Source organism: Cheilinus undulatus, linkage group 6 (assembly GCF_018320785.1).
Source record: "Cheilinus undulatus linkage group 6, ASM1832078v1, whole genome shotgun sequence".
In the NCBI taxonomy this organism is placed as follows: domain Eukaryota; kingdom Metazoa; phylum Chordata; class Actinopteri; order Labriformes; family Labridae; genus Cheilinus; species Cheilinus undulatus.
In genome coordinates, this window is record NC_054870.1 from 32231261 (window position 1) to 32240829 (window position 9569).

The following is a 9569-nucleotide window of genomic DNA, read 5'->3' on the forward strand; positions in this document are numbered from 1 at the left end:
CTGCTCAGCAGTGGGCTGAAGGGGTGTGAAGCAAATTTAATAGATTCAGGATTTTAAGATAACTCAAGTTGTCCCAATTAGGCTGTTTTATTCTTTAAAAAGAGAGAAAAGGTACTGCTTTCTACAGCTGTTTTCACACCAATAATAGGGTTTTCATAACAGAACTTTAATTTGCTAATTTTAACAAAATATATTTCTGATCTGAAACCACTGCAGCAAAAAGAGAAGTTATAGCACCCAATATTGGGTAATTTCTTGTTTTAATACCAAAATTGCCTGCAAATACCTGCATACTCTATGTGTTTCAAAAACACATTTGCAACATTTTTGCCAACATAACAGAGCAATTTAGATGTTGCTTTAGACGGTGGATGTTAAATTTTCAAAATATCGCCCCTGTAGAATTTTCACCAGTACAGGAATTACCTACAGAGACCAACAAAGGCTGTAAACAGATTTATTACTGCTGTAAAAATGGGCATTCTAATTTGAATGGGTTTTTTGGCTTTTCCTTCCAGCCTCTAGTGGTCAATTGAAGAATTGCCGTCTACTGCATTTCTGCACTGGTTGTATCATTCACCGAAAGGGGTTACCACTTGGTTTAACAGTGAAAATGAGTCTTTTTAGTCTTATTAATTTGCATTTTAAATATACAGAACTACTGGTCTGTCATGAAGAAGTTTTCAAATTGAATCCCACATGGGCAATGATTTCGTCTAATCATTGACAAAAGAAAGCAATTTAAATCGCTGTTTTATTGACCTGTTACACAACATCTGTGTGGCAATATAGCACCCTGTGCTAATCAAAATGAAAGAAGAAGCTGCAGCAGAGCCTTTTTTGTATCTGTCATTAAAATTTTTACCAGGCTATAAATTAGACCACTTCTGTTAGACCTCCATCTGCACCAAACAGTCTACTTCCTTATTTCCTGCAGTGAATAAGCTGCCGGTAAGCCGCTCACTAGTGCCCAGGCTCATGCTTTTGACTGGAATTACCTGCAGGTTTATGTTAAACATGCTGACAAACTCAGACCTAACTATTGACAACCACTTACTGTAGAACACACAATGGAGGCCAACAACCATAAGTTATGACACATGTCACTCTGGTAATTGGCCTCTTTTGTGAAAGCAGGATAGTCGGGACACATAGGCTCTGTTCTCAAGCCTGGGCTTGCACAACACACCACTTTAGGAGGATGTAACACACTGAGTGTATGAGGATGAGCTGCTGAAGATAACTTTAGAAATTAAACAGGGCGGTTAGTTTTGTCACAGCTGCAGAAAACAGCTTCTAAAAATACGTAAAGCCCCGTTGTCTGTGCCAAACACTAACAAAAGCTTTCATTTCTCTTTTTTTAGGGATGCAAACAAGGGAGTGTTTCAACAGACTACATCTACAGAAAAACTGTCTTCATGCTGCATGATTCACACAGGAGCTATGTGATGGCTGACATTCTGAGGAGAGCCGATCCAAAGCAGCAGAGGAAAATAAACAGAACAATGGCCACCACTGTCACTCATGAAAGCAGTGTTATGATGACACGAGGCAACGGCAGACAAAATATTAGATCATCCAGACTATAGGTTTGAGACATGTACACAAACAACTTTTACATGAAACAATCAGCAGGGGTGGGAAGTTACTGATTACATTTACTCAGATTACTGTAATTGAGTTGTTTCTTCCATGTACTTTCCATCTTTGAGTATGTTTGTAAAATCAGTACTTTTACTTCTACTTAAGTTTTTACCAGAGTAACTGTACTTTTACCTGAGTACAATTCTTGTGTACTTTCTCAACCTCAAGCTCATAGAGAGAGAATGATTCAACATCACATCCCAGAATAGCAACAACTAGAGTGCTGATATCTCAGGGTTAAACATTTCAGAGTTGATTTAACTCCTAAAGGGTAATTTTAACCCAATTCTGACTGAAATGCTCTTCAGTGTTGGAGTTATTTGAAAGAGTTGATAAAGTGTTAGTTCAATTCTATAGAGAGTCAATTGATCGAAGCTCCACCCACTGTGATTTAAATTTGAGGGGATGTGTGGGCCGAGTTTTCCCATCATGCCCCTGGGCGGGGTGTTCAGATGTGCTTTAAGTGTGTCTATGTATCAACTTTTATGTTTGGACACTGTCTGTTGTAAAGGGATCCATGCCTGGGTTCTTTTGCTCATATGAGACACATTTGCGCCATTAGTGAAGTTATCCACTGAGTTAGCATTCCCAACTGTGACATTAAGTGTTCCTTAAGGATGCCTAGTGCATACTCTTCACCACTATGCATTGCATTACTATGAGGTTGACCCTCCTCTTTGTTCTTGCCAGAGGAGACGCACCTTGCTCCAGATTTTCAAGACTTACGACAGCTCTGTCATAATGTAAAATATTTAACATTTTCCAAAGTGTATTTTGTAGAGTTGTTATATATAAAAGTATTTATTTTTAAGCCTAATGCACATCTACATCACTTTTCCATACATATTATATTCAAAGTGCAACTGTTAATAAAGCCAACTCCTCAGTAGCTACTCAGGAATTAGAGTAAACTTTAAATTAAATACAGTTCACTTTTATTTGAGTAGATTTATAGACCAGAACCTAAGTCAATTTTAACCAGAGTAACTATACTTTTACTTGAGTACAACAGCCGAGTACTTTTTCTACCTTTTATCATCAGACACTGTAGATGCAGAAGAACTGACTTTATATTTGTGAAGTTCTTTCCTGAGGATGTACAGTCACACAAACACCAGACAGAGCTTGTCTTTTTAATGAATATGATTCTTCACCATTAAAATGCAGAAATGCTCAAGTGGATTGTGTTGATGGGAGCATTCCTATTGCATCCCAGAATGCTTTTCATCTCTAAGTAGAGTCTGGTGGCTGTCTTGGGGGGTTGGGGGAGTGCTTCACTGGTGTATGTGAGAATGCCTCTTTTCTTTTCTTTTCAGCTGCAGGTCTTTGGCTCTGTGGGCGCCGAGACGCCAGACTTACAAATCTATCACGTTAATGAGGGGAGAAAATACATAGAAGAAATAAGAATGGGTTTCTCAAAACACCACAGTTTAAACTTTGAAAGGATAGTAGTAAAATTCAAACAATGTTGACACCTGTTTCAATACCACAGCAACAAAAGCACCAGCTATGGGGTCATTTCTTGATTTCAGTTATGAAAACTCCTGCATGCCACCTGATTCCTTAAACACACTGCCAACATTTTGGATTGGTTCCTCTCCTATATAATTCTCATGTTAAATGCAGCTAAGTTTTGGTGCTTTTCTAACACAGATAGTGACATTTTACTGCACTGATAAAGTTTCAAACATTCTGACAACCTTAAGAGAGTTCCCACAAATATACAGAAAATAACCTTTATGTTTTCTTGACTTCCTGAGGCTAGTGGAATGGGTTCGTGTGCTTGTAAAGCAGCAGTTATGGCTGCAGGTCAGGGAAGAAAGGGAAGCTTCTGAAATGAATAGTGAGTAGCATGGAGGCACAGACAGCCATGGCTAACAATCCTTTTCGGGTAGCTTTGCATAATGCCTCAGGCCAGAGAGCGAGAGAAAGAGACAGACACAGCATTAGTGAACAGAAAGGCAAATAAGAGCAAAAAGCATGCAAAAATGTGAGTGAAATAAACAGCTAGTTAAGTTAGAAAGAGAGAATTTGACAGGGGGTAGAAAAGTGGCTGAGTGTGTGCCTGAGAGAGAGTTGTACACAGAGGGGGAAAGCACCAGTGGCTTGCTCAGCACACAGGCACACAGCTGCCCACTGACAGAATGGGGCTCTAATAGGGCCTTTTTGCCTGCAACACAAAGACGCTGCAAGTGTGCGCGTCTTGAGCACACACTGGAGTGCAGAGTGATCCCCTTTAAAAACCCACCGGCCTTAATTGTGTCCATAAATTACATCTATAGTGTGCACAGGACAAGTCCACTGACAGACAATGCCAAAGTTGTTGTCGAGTACAATTGTGGGGCATCAAGTTGTGCCTCACTGAAAATAAAAGTGCTGATTAGCAACTGTGATGACAATGTGTTACTTGTTTCTTCTTCTTTCATCAGATATTGGGCAGAGTTTGGGTGAAGATCTGATGTCTGAAATACGCATTTGAATCTTGTCTTTGTTTATTCAGTTAAAGAAAAGGACTCAGGAATCTTCATGTTGGAGTGTAACGATACCTCACAATACAATTTTAACACTCATCATAAATAAGGGACAATTCAGACTGATTGCAACATTTTGTTTAAGTAGAAAAGGGGGCCATTTGCTTTTGGCTTCTCTTGTTTGATGCTAGTAGCTTAAGAAGAGAGCAGACATGGTGGAAAGTAAGTGAAGATTTTGAGGTTTATGCAAATAGTGTCAGAGAATGATGAATAACAAAAATAGCCCTATCAACATGACTGAGAAGCCTGAGACACCAAGAACATTGACATGTCTTATAAAATTAAGACAATCATGATAAAATCATACTGTGGACCCTCATATCCTGATTTGAACATACTGTTAAACTCATCTGTGCACATTTATAGTTATGAATGTTTGGGATGCTTTCCTAAAAATACAGCATGCAACACATATGCTGGTCCACATAATGAGGGGAAAAGGCTGGTTCACTCTAACATTCCTGTTGTGGTTTATTGCGAAAAATCAAAGCAAGGTGTAATGATCATAATCTCCAAACTGGAAAGGCAGATCGGCAATAGACACAGCATGCTTTCTCTGAGCCTAACCAGTATTTCCTTTGTAATTAGACAATAGTACTGACATATTATTAAAACTGTGCTTCACCTCCAACCTGAACTTTAGCTACACCTTCAATTTGCGAGAGCAGGAATCCTCCTGAGAAAACATTTCCTGTTTAAACTAGTCGGCAATCCCGCCGAGTCAAGGGCTCTAGGACCACCGCTATGGTGGCAGCGTGAAACATTTCCAGGTATTCTCAATTAGGATGCCCTGGTGCCAAACTGGTTCCCCATGGTATCGTGTTTATGGTGTCCACAAAGATAAACCAACTGTCGTGCAATATTAGAGAGGGCAAAACATAAGCAATAACAGTTACTTCCCATCACACAAAGGAAAGGAAACACCGGGAAATAAGCGGTTTACTGCCTTTGCTGCCATGTGCTCCATATTCAGAGGGTTAATTGCCTTTCATTTTGAGCTAGGGAGGCAATAAAGTGGTTGCAAAATGGCTATAAACTATGTGCTGTGATTAAGAAACAAAGCCACCAACTCACCCACACTTAAACACTATAAAGATGACACAGCCTCATTTCATTATATATATATTTTTTAAATATTTTAGGGTGCTTGACTTATCTTATCAGTTGTTATTAAGAATGAGCTCAGTTTCAGTTTCCTAAGTGTTCAATAACATAAATTTAGCCTTGTAGGCATAACAAAAGCACTGTTGAATGTAGCCTACATTTCAATATAACTCTAGAAATTAACAAAATGAGGAAGGATTTAGAGTTTTGACTTCTTCATATTAAAAATAATTCCACTTCTGATGCCACAGGCTCAGTAAAGCTCAATATATGTAGCACTATGTTAAACAAAATGTGTGTGGGGGAGATGGGGGGAAATATGCAACCATGCAGGCCTCATGACTCAAAGCACTCAAGCCTCTCTCAGCCTCCTCTCACAAACTGTGGTGAGCTAATGTGTGTCAATATGAGCTGCACACTAACCACACTGCCTTGTACCACCTACAGATACATATCTGACAGCTTTATTTATCACCCGGGCTGAAAAGGTGTAGGGGGATTTTCTGGCTTTGCAAGCTTTGTTCATGCGTGTACCCCAACTGAAGCAACAACTGTTTAATGCCAGCAACAGACTGGACAAGCTGGTTGAACAAACACAGCACTGATTTTTTTTTACAACAGCTGATTTGGTCTAAAATGTTTTAATAGCTAACCTGAAGTCATGTTTAATTCTAAAGAGATCTCACGATCTACTCATTGTGCAAAAAGCTTACTACAAAGACAACGGAGACTCAGTCATATGTGTAAGTAATTCAACAAAATAGAAAAGTAAACTGATTATGTTGTCATGTAAAGTTTCGGTCACAAAGGAAACCCAGCAGCACGAGCAGCAGACAAAGTAAACTTCACAGCAGCCAAAGAAGGAACGTGACGCCTGAAACACAGTTACAACAATCATATATCCAGTCAAATTGCCCTACTACCTGCCCAGCAGAGGCTCTCTTTCGATGTTAGGTCATCTTCAACAAAAGGGGGATGCAGGAAAAGTCACAAAATAGAAAAGTTTCTTGCAGCTGCAGCCGCCAGTTCAGCGTTGCCAGCGCAGGACTGAGCAGGACTGCGAGCAGCTGAGAGCTCGTTGCTGCTTTCAGCCTTCAGCAGTGATTGTAACAATATCCGTGTTAGGGCGAAACCATGATGAGGAGGGGCGGTCAGGGGAAATGGCTGACTAGCAAGCGTGGCTGTCAGCAAAGGTCAAGGCTTAACATGGAACTGAAGCCTTTAAAATTACATTTTATCTACTAAGATGTAAGATCCCTATTATTGCTACAATACGACACACGGCTTTATTATTCCAAAACCCACAACACCCCTTATAGTTGGTATGTTCCACTGCAGTCCGCCCTCAGGCATTTACGATTCTCATGTGCTACTTGGAGTTACTGTGCTTTCATTGATGTTAATCGAGGAAGTAAGAGTTGACATCTTGGTACAAATAGAAAGACGGCACACACCATTTAATAAAAGGTTTCTACCTTACTTTTTAGTCTTCCTGTGTTGTTTTGTTCTTCCAACTCGTCTAAAAATAACCCACACTTGTATCGAAAAGCTTACAAATCGATAAATTAGAACTGTAATGTCCTTATAAGTCATGCTTTTTGTAGTCACAGCTGTCCTTACTTGCAAAGCGAAGTGTGAAAACGACTAAACTGCTTACTAGAGGAATCTTTCCCACTTCCACTTTGGCTCTCCTGCCATGGAAACTTCACTGCTACATGGTGGAGTAATTCAATCAATCCAAGAAAATCCTATTATGAGACCTTCAAACGTGTTTCCAGGGTGATGGGGTGAAAAAAACATAAATATTTGCAGAATCACACTTGAGAGGTTAAAATGAAAGCATGGTATTCATGCTGGTAGGGCAGCCAGTGGGCTATGGCATGGAGTCTAAATGCTTATAGGTTAGTATTATGAGTGGAATAAAAGTGTAACTTCACACATGTGCCAATCCTAAAACCGTGGAAGTGCTGACAGAAGTAAAATAGTTACAGCAGCTCATTTGAACCCGGCAGGACCAACAGTTTTATGTTTTATTTGACTTTATGATGGATGATAATGAAATAGTTTAACAGATGACAAATGGTTCCAACTCTCATTTGAATTGAAACAAACTCTTAAAACAAGGATGCCTGTCTTAAATTCCTGAATAAGTCTACAGTTCAAATTGGGGCATGTCTCAGACACAATGTTCATATGAATCTGCATTTTTAAAATGTCACACACACAGTATATCTGTCAACATATAGTGTCAGGACTAAATTACTATGTATCTTTTGTCTGTAAAATTTTTTCAACAACCTCTCAAGAGTTTTGTGAAAGGTTAATTTCTGTGAAACTGCAAGATATCTAAAAAACAACTAAAAAAGCCCATGGTTTTATTCTTCTGTGGTGTGGTCTGTTTCTTAGCAAAAGGAAACAAGTGGGCTATAAACAAAGAGATGTTCCTTCAGGAGGTATCTATTAAAATTTAACGACTAAGTGTGACACAATGAAAAATATGTCAGGAGCTGCCAAGCAAGATGTTTAAGACAGTGAAAGTAAATGTCACACAGACGTAAAGGAGCAGTTGCTCTTTATAGTCAGAGCTCGAAAGGAAGATCTCACTCCATGGGAAAATGTCTGAGAGAGCTATAACATAGGCATAATATGCACATCCAGGCAGGATATCCAGAGCCTTGTAAAATTCCACGCAGTAATTCTTGTAAAGCTTGTGTGTGTTTACTCAACTGCATGCCTCCACATCCAGGCTCCCCATTGGACGAATGGCTCAGCATGCAATTAAGCATCCAGAGTTTGGCAGTTATTAATGATGCCATTCAGAAAGGAAATGGCAGAAAAGCCTCAGCTCCGACAGACGCCGGGGCCTCCTGTTTGTTCATTATGTCAGAAGTTCTTAATCATCCTCCTCAGGACCCAAAGCTCTGCTGGTTTCCAGTTTAGCCAATTAGGTCCAGGCTATTTTTCACATGGCTTGAAAGATGGATGCAATTAATGACCATGTTAGACAGAACAGTGGTTTTCAAATTCCGGGTCAAGACTCTCAACAGGGTCCTTGCAATGTAATCTGAACAGCTGTGAGGTGATTTATGGAATAGGGAAAATATATTGTACAAATTATGGTATATCCATCTGCTCATAAGGCCTTTAAGAAGATGTATATACAAAATAAGTTTGAACCCCTGAATCCAGTAATAAAGGATGTATCAATACACTGAACTCGCAATACAATATGTGTCACGATGCTAGGTTTATGGTACTACTTCTTTTTACAGTTTTCCCGTTTTTTAACAAAGAATTGGGATACACTACAAATAACCAAGCAGTTAAGTAAATACCTAACTCATCATCTAAAACAGTGGTTCACAACCTTTTTTCTTCACCCCCTACTCATATCTAAGAAAGCCTAAGACCCTCTAACATCCACTTAGAAAAATTAAACAGCAGTTTTAATTGTTTTCATTCCCAAAAATCCAAACATATTAGGCCTACTTCCTTCATAGGTCCCTGCCAAAAGATCCGTGCATAAACTAGCCTTTCTTACGATACAATACAATACAATAACTTTATTTATCCCTGAAGGGAAATTCATTTTTCTGGAGTCTCATCTGTTTATGGTAGAATTAAATAGAAAAATTTTGTTATTTAATTTTTAATTAAAATTTAAATTATTTATTTAATAAATATATTTAGTTAATACTTTAATTATTTAATTTTATTAAAATTGTAATTTTATTTTTTATATAACTAAAAAATTTATATATTTTATATATATATATTGAATATATATATATATATATTCAATATATATATATGTATATATATATATATATATATATTACGATGGTGTATTGAAGCCACTCTAAAAAAATGACAGTCTGTTAATTTTTAAGAAAATACTCAAAAATTTCAAGTTTAAAAAGTTGTAGATTTATAAGAAAACTTCTTTTTAAAGTTCTAAACTTACATGAACCAAAACTTTGAATTTTTGAAATAATCAAGTCAAAAATAGCTAATTTCTTTGACGAAAATCCAACCAGATGAAGCATTTTTCCTTGTACAAGTCCTCAGATCAGAGCCTAATCAGATTATACTATTTACTTTTTACAGGGACTGATCAATAAGGGAGTATCAATGGTTTAGCCCAGAGTCATCACACTATCATTACTATCTGGACATTACAGAGACATTTCTGCAGAATAGGGCTATCCCATGACCGTTTTCAGTTTGGTTTCGTGCAACTTTTTGACTTTGTCGTAAATTTATCGCTTTAAAAACTTGTCTGAGTTTATG

The 9569-nt window shown here is 38.1% G+C and overlaps 1 protein-coding gene across 1 annotated transcript in view; it reads right to left on the reverse strand.

The window, feature by feature from the left end:
* Positions 1-6351, reverse strand: part of LOC121510599 (protein FAM53B-like) — a 35984-nt gene extending 29633 nt beyond the window's left edge. The window contains exon 1 of the mRNA XM_041788701.1: positions 6203-6351. The gene's annotated coding sequence lies outside the window, so the exon portion shown is untranslated. The remainder of the gene's footprint in view (positions 1-6202) is intronic.
* Positions 6352-9569: the final 3218 nt, after the last annotated feature.